The following is a 10,635-nucleotide window of genomic DNA, read 5'->3' on the forward strand; positions in this document are numbered from 1 at the left end:
GGTCTTCAAATACAAAGAAGCTTATGAAACAAATACTTAATATCATTGGTGACCTTTCTTTAGAAGACACTTTCTGAGGTTGAAGACAGTGATTGACATGAGGCCATTCTTTTGCTCCCTTTCTAAAAACTGTTTGTTTTGGACCACTGTTATGTTACACTTTCTTGAAACTAATCCCTATGTTGTGCATTCTCATGAAGAATTTCCACTCTCCTTCAACAACTGTGCTGAACTTTTTGAACTCAGTAAAGAGATCTTAGTTGCAACATAATTTGCATTAGCATGCTGTATCAGGCATCTAGTTAGCTGACAATCAGATAGAGAAAGTATTCTGATATATCAAGCCCTTGAGCAGGGTAAATATTAGAGACCAGGAATTGGCTCCCACATGAATGGAAAGCTGTAAAATGGTTTTAAACATGAACAGCAATTCAGGCTGATTATTTTCCGGCATAAAAGACAAATCTAACAGCCATTCTTCCTGTCATATGATAAATCAATGGTGTCAAGGTAATGTGGGCTGATCCATAGAAAATAGGCCTGCTGTCACAATATGTAAGAGAGAAGTTGTAAAGGACTAGTTCAACTACTCTCCTAGAGTATTAACTCCACTAGGGCAGTTTAAACACTTGCATGTTAACTTATTTCTTCCTCACAACAATTTGGTAAAATAGATTTTATGCTCATTTTAGATTGGAAACATAGGTTTAGAGCTTCTGTGTTATGAATTTATGTAATTTGGGCTGTGTAAGAGCCAGCATTCAAAACGATGATTGTCTGATGTTAAATCCTCTTTCACCTCTATTATGTCTTTGATTAATAAGTTGAACACAACTGTTGATTAAAAATAAGAAAATCAGAGAATTTTCTTTTATAGGGGTCTCTACGACATCTGGATTGTCCTGTTGTTGTTGCAGTTAGGTGCCATCTAGCGGGTACCGACTCATAACCACCCTATGGACTACAGAATGAAACACTGCCTGGCCCTGGGGAACCTCACAATTGTGGCCACACTTGAGCCCATTGATGCTCCAACTTGGCCAATCTATTTCATTGGGGGTCTTCCTTTATTTTCTCTGGCCTTCAACCTTACCAAACATAATATCTTTCTCCAGCGACTGGTCCCTCCTGACATTATGGCCAAAGTATGAGAGACAAAGTTTAGCCATCCTGACCTCGAAGGAGCACTCTAGCTGCACTTCTTCCAACACAGATCTCTTTGTTCTTTTGGCAGCCCATAACACTTTCAATATTCTTTTTCAACACCATAACTCAAAAATATTAATTCTTCTACGGTCTTCCTTATTCACTGCCCAGCTTTCACATGCGTACGTGGCAATAATTGTGAGGTTGGCCCAGGACCAGGTAGTGTTTCATTCTCTTGTGCATGGGGTCGCTATCAGTGATTACCAACTCGATGGCACCTAACAACAGCAACAAGAACATCTGGAGTCCTTTTGTGGCACTGTGGGTTAATGTGCTGGACTGCAAAGTCAGTTAGAACTGCTAGATCAGCGGTTTAAGCTCACTAGCTTTTCCTCAGAAACCCTAGACAGGTTCGCTAAAAGTTGCAACTGACTCAACAACACTTAACAACAACAACTAGGACAACTACGGCAAATCCTTCATTTAATAGTTTCTTCTTGCTACTGTTGCTCTAATGAGAAAAAGAGAAGTGGCATTGATATGAGCTACGATTCTGGTAGTGACATTTATAGAAAGCCTTAGAAACTGCAAAAAGAATGTGTTTCTGTGTTAAAGAAAGAAAATAAGCCTATATATTAGAGAAATATATTTATCTTATTGCAGCATTCTGGTTGTTTTCCAAAAACAATTTCCAGAGCATACTTTGATCTAAAGCCATCTGTACCTGGGTAGCAGTCATTTTTAGTTGTCGAGTCATATTTTGTATCTTTTCTTTGTGAACAATCATTGCTTACAACGTATCTTAGGTTAATATTTGAATGCTCTTAATATTGTAAGGAAAAGCAGGTGAGAAACATGCTATGCATTCATTATTTCATTCACCCAATAATATGCACTAATACTTTCCATGTGCTAATGAGAAAGGGAGTGTTGGTTGATGCAAACTGCTAATGTGTTCCACTGTTAACCTAATGGTTGTTGTTGTTGTTAAGTGCAGTCAAGTTGTTTCTGACCCCTAGCAATCCTTTATAGGGTTTCTGAGAAGTAGCTGGTGAGCTTGAGCCACCACCAGCCTTGCAGTTCAAATCAACTTTGCAGTCCAGTGCAAACCTAATAATAGATGTTCCAAGTCTACCAGGATGAACCTGGGAAGAAAGGTTTGGCAATTTAATTCTGAAAACTCAACCATTGAAAATGCTGTGCTTTAGAGTTCTCTGACACACACCGGGTTACCATGAGTCAGAGTCAATTTGACAGTAACTGGTTTTATGGGCTGGTGATTAAGAATACAATTGTGACTAAGATCCTAAGTAGTTGATTTAACAGAGACAGCAATAGATATTTACAAGGGATTTAGAACTATGGAGAATTACAAGATTTGAAAGCCCAAGAAGGGATATCCCTAATCTTCTTTTGGGTTCAGAATTGGGGAAAATAATTTCTAGGAAAACATCATAGAAGAGGAATTTAAGAAACCAACCTTAATATATTGCTGTTAATTTTTGCCAATAAGAATTAATTTTACCAGTGCTTCAAATTCTTTTAAAGTAAGCTAGAATCCCGAAAAATAAAATTCTAAACTTAATAGGGACTATTGTTGTTGTTGGTAAGTGCCATCGAGTCGGTTCTGATTCATAGGGACCCTGTATAGGGTTTCTGAGGAGCAACTGGCGAATTTGAACAGCCAACCTGGTGGTTCAAACCAACCTTGCAGTCCAGTGCATTATTCCACAGTACCACAACAGAACTCCAGTATGGACCATTAGGAAGCATTTTTAAACTTTCGTTACTATCTCTGTCTTGAACTTTTAAGGAAAGCACAGTAACACCTGTATCTCTTACTGTTTTCCAGAAAATAAATGAGAGAAGTAGAGAAATTGGTGAACTCTACTGTAAAGATTTACACCCTCGGAAACCCTATACAGGGTCGCTATGGGTCGGAACCGACTCGATGGCACTTAACAACAACAACAACTGATGGTTTGCTATTTATTTTAAAGTTATTTTCAGCCAAGTAGTAGCTAAGTATATAACAGATACAACTACTCTAATAAGGTACGCTCACCATGGACTGATCAATCATTCAAAATCAAAAGGGCAGCATTTACCTAAGGACAACGTTGAGAAGGGATGGGAAGATCGGTGGAAAAAAAAGAGGAACCACAGAGAGGAAGCAGGATAACTTTTGTTGCATGGTTGTTGTTGTTGTTGTTATGTGCCGTGGAGTCGGTTCTGACCCATAGCGACCCTGTACAGGGTTTCCCGAGGCTGTAAATCTTTACGGGAGCAGAACGCCTCATCTTTCTCCCGCGGAGCGGCTGGTAGTTTCGTGGAGGGCATTGGAAATATTGAGATGAAACAAAGAAACAAACTTGTTTGGTTTGTTAAAAGAAAAAAAAAGTGCTTTTCCTTTGTGGTCTTTGCACTTTTCATTGTAATACTTGACTTTGTTTCTCTGAGCTGCCCTTTGAAACTTCCTGTTGTGCGCTTTTACTTCCTCACTTTTACCATTCACTTTAGCTTCTCTATGCGCAAGAGCAAGTTTAAAAGTTTCTTCTGACATCCATTTTGGTGTCTTACATATACTCCTCCTGTGCACCCTCTCTTTGGGTTTTTCTTTTGTTGTTTTGGTTTTTCTTTTTTAAACAAAAACAGGGTATGTTTTACTATTCTTCCTGTCTCTTGCTTTTTTCACCTGAGATGCTATGTCCTATGTAAATCATACTTGACTGGAATGTATAGAGGGGTCAGATAGGTAATACACACATAAATTAAGAGAAGAATGTGGGTCATGGTAAAATTTAAAGCTGTAACGATTTCTTATAACTCAGCTACAAATGATCGTGTAGGAACTTTGGCTTACTTATATCATATTCTTTGATTTTTTCAAGCAATACTTGAAATGTGGCACTGTAAGATAAGCACTGGACCACAAGATTGGTTTGAACTGAAATGTTGGTAGTTCAAATCCACCAGTTGCTCCTTGGAAATCCTATACAGACAGGGTCACTATTAGTCAGAATTGACTCACAGCACCATACAACAACACCACGAAATCTGAATTTCACATGTTGACCATAAATTTACTATGAGAATTTAGGTCACCTGAGTCCAACAAAAACTGTCTGCCAGGAGTCCCCAGGTCTTGCCATACTGTTGGTCAGCCAGATCTCCACCCAGGCTCACAGGGGTCTATTGAATGTGGTAGGGCTTAGCTTGCAACTTCACTGCTGTTTTTCCCTCACTTCCCCTTATCAGTAACCAATGTGGTCACCAGTTAGAGCACATGACTGCTTGTGTATTCCCATTGAGTCTTAGTCTTGGAAGGGGGTTTGCTCCGAAGGGACCTTGATGTCTTCTGGGCCAGCAACATGGCTGTTTTTGTAGTAGTCAGTCAGACTGCCATTATTGTTTTGCATATTTCCTCTTGGTCTTTCTTTCAATAAGTATCCTGTTCTTCTAACCACTCCAGGCTTGTCTGCTTGTCCTTTCCAGTGGAAATTTCCCACCTCAGAAGATTCTGGATGGGGTTCAGGATTCCGCTTAATGCCTTATGCAATGCAGAGGCTCTGCAGGAAGCCTCCTTCAGTGGGCAATCAGTTATAGGCAGAACGGACTTACAAGCTTTCTACGGAGAGATTTCTGGCTACTCCTTTCTCTACCCCTCAAGTGTCTACTTGATAATGGTATGCAAGGGAAACCAAGATTCAAAAGACTGCCAAACATCTTAACATTATTTCCCCTGTTCTGCCCATTCAAACCATGCCTCATTTCCTGTATCCCAGAGCACTGTTGTTTCAAGGTTGTGCATACATCATTATTTACTTCTGTCCCACTTAGCCCATGCAAACCTGCCATCCACCTTGTTCTTCCATTCCCCTCCCCTTTCGTGTGTATTGCCCCTCTTCCCAGAAGCCAAACTATCCTCTATTTCCTAACCTGTGCTCCACCTTCACCTCCCTCCCTTCACTTCACCCCCCTCATCCCAGTAACCAGCAAATAATTACCTCTCCCCACCCCTGCCCCTGGCTTTTAGTATGGATTATTTTTCTCAATTTTTTGCATAGTGGTCCTATGGAGTATTTCTCCTTTTGTGACTGACTAATTTCACTCAACATGATGTCCTTGAGATTCATCTATGATATGTGGTAGCTTACAGCTTCCTTGTTGTTCTTCAAGATAGTATAATATTCCATTGTGTGTATGTACCACAGTTTATCCATTCTTCATTTGATGGGCACTTTGGCTGTCTATCTTTTTGTAATTGTAAATAGTGCTGCTATGAACATTGGTGTGCATATATCTACTCGTGTTATGGCTCATATTTCTTGTGGGTAAATACCAAGTTGAGGAATTGCTGGATCATAAGGTATTTCTATTTTCAACCTTCTGAGGAAGCACCATATTGCTTTCCAGAGAGGTTGGACCAGTTTGCAAATCCACCAACAATGCAGGAGTGTCCCAGTCTCTCCACATCCCCTCCAGCATTTATTGTCCTCTACTTTTTTTTTTTTATCTTTTCTGATACTGCTGGTGTGAGATGATATCTCATTGTTGTTTTGATTTGCATCTCTCTAATGGCTAGAGATCGTGAACATTTCTTCATATGTGTGTTGGCTTCCCGGATCTCCTCCTTGGTGTAGTGTCTGTTCATGTTCTGTGCCCATTTTTTAATTGGGTTATTTGTCTTTTTCTTGCAGAGGTGTTGTAGTTTCCTATATATTTTAGAAATGAGTCCCTTGTCTGATGTGTCATTGAAAAAGCTTTTTCCCATCCTCTGGGTTCCCTTTTTATTTTTTTGGTGAAGTCTTTTGATACACATAAGTTTTTAATTTTTAGTATGTCCCACTCATCTATTTTATTTACTTTTGTTTGTGTAGTTTTCAAAATGTTTGGTAGTCTGTGTATTCCCTGAATTAGAACCCTCACATTTGTCCCTATTTTTTTTTTTTATTGATGGCCTTCATAATTCTGGGATTCATGTTTAGGTCTTTAATCCATGCTGAGTTGGTTTTTGTTTAAGGCATAAGGTAAAGGTCTTGTTTCAATCTTTTGCATGTCGCTTTCCAGTTCTGACAGCACCATCTGTTGAAGGCTATCTCATCCCCATGTGATATATTTAGGTACTTTGTTGAAAATCAGTTGGCTGTATGTGGATGGCTTAATTTCTGGATTCTCGATTCTGTTGCATAGATCAATGTATCTTTCATTGTACCAGTACCAAACTGTTTTGACCACTGTAGCCATTTAATAAATTTTGAAGTCGGGGAGTGAGAGGTTTCCAACCTTATTCTTATTCTTAAGCAGTGCTTGGCTTATCCTGGGTCTCTTTCCTTTCCATATAAAGTTTGAAATTGTTTTTTCCATCTCTTTGAAGAATGTCACCGGAATCTGGATTAGGATTGCATCATATGTGTAAAATGCTTTGGGCAGTATTGACATTTTCACAATGTTAAGTCTTCCTATCCAGGAGCATAGTACATTCTTCTATTTTTGTAGGTCTTTTTTGGTTTCTTGTAGTAGTGTTTTGTAGTTTTCTTTGTATAGGTCCGTTGTTTCTTTGATTACATTTATTCCTAAATATTTCATCCTTGGGGTGGCTATTGTAAATGGTATTGCTTTCTTAATGGCCTTTTTAGTGCTGTCATTATTGGTATAGAGGAATCCAACTGTTTTTGTATGTAGAGCTTATATCCTGCCACTTTGCTGAATCTTCCAATGAGGTCTAGTAGTTTTTTCACTGAGTCTTTGGGGTTTTCTATTTATAGGATCATATTGTCTGCAAATAAGGAGAGTTTTGCTTCCTCTTTGCCAATTTGGATGCCTTTAATTTCCCTGTTTTGCCGTATAGCTCTTGCTAAGACTTCCAGCACAATATTGAATAGGAGTGGTGACAAAAGGCATCCTTGTCTGGTTCCTGCAGAAACAGAAAGCAGAGGGAAGGCTTTCAGTTTCTCTCCATTGAAAGTAACGTAGGGTATTGATTTTGTATATATGCTCTTAATTATGTTGAGGAATTTCCCTTCAATTCCTATATTGCGAGTGTTTTTATCAGGAATGGATGTTGGCTTTTGTCAAATGCCTTTTCTGCACAATAGATATGATCATGTGGTTCTTTTATTTTTTCTTGTTTATATGGTGGATTACCTTGATCGGTTTTCTAATGTTGAACCATCCTTGCATCCCTGATATGAATCCCACTTGATCATGATGCATTATCTTTTTGATGTGCTGCTAGATTCTGTTGGCTAGGACTTTGTTGAGAATTTTTGCATCTATGTTCATGAGGGTTATTAGTCTATAATTTTCTTTCTTAGTGGTATCTTTCCTTGGTTTTGGTATGTGGGTTATGTTTGGTTCATAAAATGTATTAGGAAGTTTTCCACCCTCCTCTATATTCTGGAATAATTTGAGTAGAATTGGTGACAGCTCTTCCCTGCATGTTTGGTAGAACTCACCAGTGAAGACATCTGGGCCTGGACTTCTTTTGGTTGGGAGTTTTTTGATGACCTGATCAATTTCTTCTTTTGTTATGAGTCTGTTCAGGTTTTCTACTTCACTCTGTGTAAGTTTAGGTAGGTCGTGGTTTTTTGTTTTGTTTTGTTTTGTTTTGTTTTTTAATGTATTCAGCTCTTCTAAATTTTCAAATTTGTTGCAGTACAACTTTTCATAGTATTCTGTTATTATCCTTTTGATTTCCTTTGGTTCCATTGTGACATCGCCCCCATGGTTTCTGGTGTGTGTTATTTGTGTCTTCTCTCACTTTTCTTTTGTTAGGTTTGCCAATGGTCTGTCAATTTTGTTCATCCTTTCAAAGTACCACCTTCTTGTCCTGTTGATTCTTTCTATAGTTTTTCTCTTTTCCATCTCATTTATTTCTGCTCTTATCTTTATTATTTCTTTTCTTTTGGTGGCTTTAGGTTCCCTCTGGTATCTGTTTCTAATTGTTGTAGATGCTGTGTTAATGTGTTAATTTTGGTTCTTTCTTCTTTTTGGATGTGTCCTTTTATTACAATAAATTGTCCTCTCAGCATCACTTTCACCGTGTCCCAAAGATTTTGGTATGTTGTGTTTCAGCTCTCGTTTGTTTCTAAGAATTTTGTGAGTTTTAGTTTTATTTCTTCTGTTACCCAGTCGCCTTTCAGCAGGATGTTATTCAGTTTCCATGTATTTGAGTTTATTTCCTTGGTCTTCCTATTGTTGATTTCTAATTTGATAGCATTGTGGTCTGATTTCTAATTTGATAGCAATGCTTTGTAGCATTTTGATATTTGTAAATTTATGGAGGTTTGTTTTGTGGCCTAACACATGGTCTATTCTGGAGAATGTTACATGTGCACTGGAAAAGAATGTGTATCGTGTTGTTGTTGGGTTGAATGCTCTGTACATATTTATGAGGTCAAGTTGGCTCACTGTGTTGTTTAGTACCTCTGTGTCTTTGTCAAGTTTCTTTTTGGTTGTTCTATCCATTTTTGAAAGTGGTGTTTTAAAATCACCCTCTATAATTGTAGATTCGTCTATTTCTTTCTTCAATTCTATCAGAGTTTGCTTTATATATTTTGGAGCTCTTCCTTTAGGAGCAGAGATATTTATTATGGTTATGTCATCTTGTTCAATTTCCATTTAATCACGAGATAATGTCCATCTTTATCTATTATGCTGGTTTTTGCCTTAAAGTTTATTTTATCAGAGATTTATACTGCCACTCCTGTTCATTTTTTATTGCATTTAGCTTGGTATAATTTTTTCCATCCTTTGACTTTTAATCTGTTTTTGTCTTTGTATGTTAGATGTGTCTCTTACAAACAACATATTGAAGGATCTTGTTTTTCTTATCCACTCTGCTACCCTCTTTCTCTGAGCTGGTGCATTTAATCCATTTAGTTTCAGTGTAATTATTGATAGGTATGGATTAATTGCTCCCATTATAGTTATTTATTTATTTATTTTCATGTTGCTGCTTTCTTTGTTCCACATGTCTTCCTGTGCTGAGTTCATGATTTTTGTGTTCTTTCTTTGAGTTTCCTCATGGTTTTAATGTTTCCATGCTCCTCTTAGATTTTTATTTTCTTGGGATGCTGTGAAGTCTTAATTTTCTTTGAGATTGACTTATATTCCATTTACTTTTCCCTCCATTTAGTGCTGTCTATTTTATCCTGTAATCTACCTGACCTTCTCACCATCTGGATCTCTGTTCCTATGTGTTTACCTTCTTTCACATTGTAATTGTTTTGATCATAGACTGACCTCACATGTTCTCTGAGTTTGTTCTTATAGGTTTGTTCTGTTCTCGACTCTTCCTTCTGTAAATTTAGTTCTGGAAGGTGTTGCCAAGTATGCCAATCTCTGGTTGTTGTCTGTTCTTGTTGGTTCTCTGTTCACAGAACTCCCTTTAGGATGTTTTGTAGCACAGGGTTGACTTTGGCAAAATCTGTTAGCTTCAGTTTATCCTGGAATGTTTTGATTACACTGTCACATCTGATTGATAGCTTTGCTAGATAAAGGATTTTTGTTTGGCAGTTTCTTTCTCTCAGGGTTTTACATATGTCTCCCCATTTTCTTCTTGCCTGCATAGTTTTTGCTGAGCGAACTGAGCTTAATCTTGCTTGCTTATCTTTGTATGTGACACTTCTGTTTTCCCTAGTTGCTTTCCGGAGTGTCTCCTTATCTTTGATTTTGTAAAGCTTGATTATGATATGTCTTGGTGATTTTCTTTTGAGGTCTATCTTTCCTGGTGTTCACTGAGCTTCTTGAATGTTTATCTTTTCACTTTTCAGGATGTTAGAGAAATTTTCTCCAGCAGTTCTTCAACTATTTCCTCTGTGGACTTGTGTGATTCTTCCTGTTCTGGAATGCCAATAATTCTTAAGTTATTCCTCTTCATGTTGTCCAACATGAATCTTAGACCTTCTTCAGATTTTTTAATCATTTTTTCTGCTTGCTCTTCTATCTTAGTGGTAGTGAGAGATTTGTCTTCCAGCTCACTAATTCTGCCTTCCATCTCTTCTATTCTACCCCTTTGCCCTTTCAGTGTATTGTCTATTTCTGATATTCTATTATTGATCACTTGGACCTCTTTCTGTAGGTTATAAATTGTTTCCAATGCTGTATCTATCTTATTTGATTGTTCCTGTAGCACTTTCCTGACTTCTTCCTTATTTTTCTCAACTCCATTGTAAAGTGTTCTGGTGTGGTATTGTGGGATAAAGCACTAGACTGAGCCACAGGTTGGTAGTTCAAATTCACCAGCTGTTTCTTGGAAACCCTATACAGGGCTCCTATTAGTCAGAACTGACTTGACAGCACTTAACAAGAATAACAATATTTTCCAATGACTGATCCTCCCTCTTTGTTTACAGCCTTTGCATTCCAATCACCAGCAATTATCAATACATCTGGATTGCATGTTTGATCATCTTCATACTGAAGAAGCTGGTAGAATTCTTCAATTTCATCATCACTGGCTTTAGTAGTTGGTGTGTATGTTTG

The sequence above is a fragment of the Chrysochloris asiatica genome, unplaced genomic scaffold (assembly GCF_000296735.1).
Source record: "Chrysochloris asiatica unplaced genomic scaffold, ChrAsi1.0 scaffold00010, whole genome shotgun sequence".
NCBI lineage: Eukaryota > Metazoa > Chordata > Mammalia > Afrosoricida > Chrysochloridae > Chrysochloris > Chrysochloris asiatica.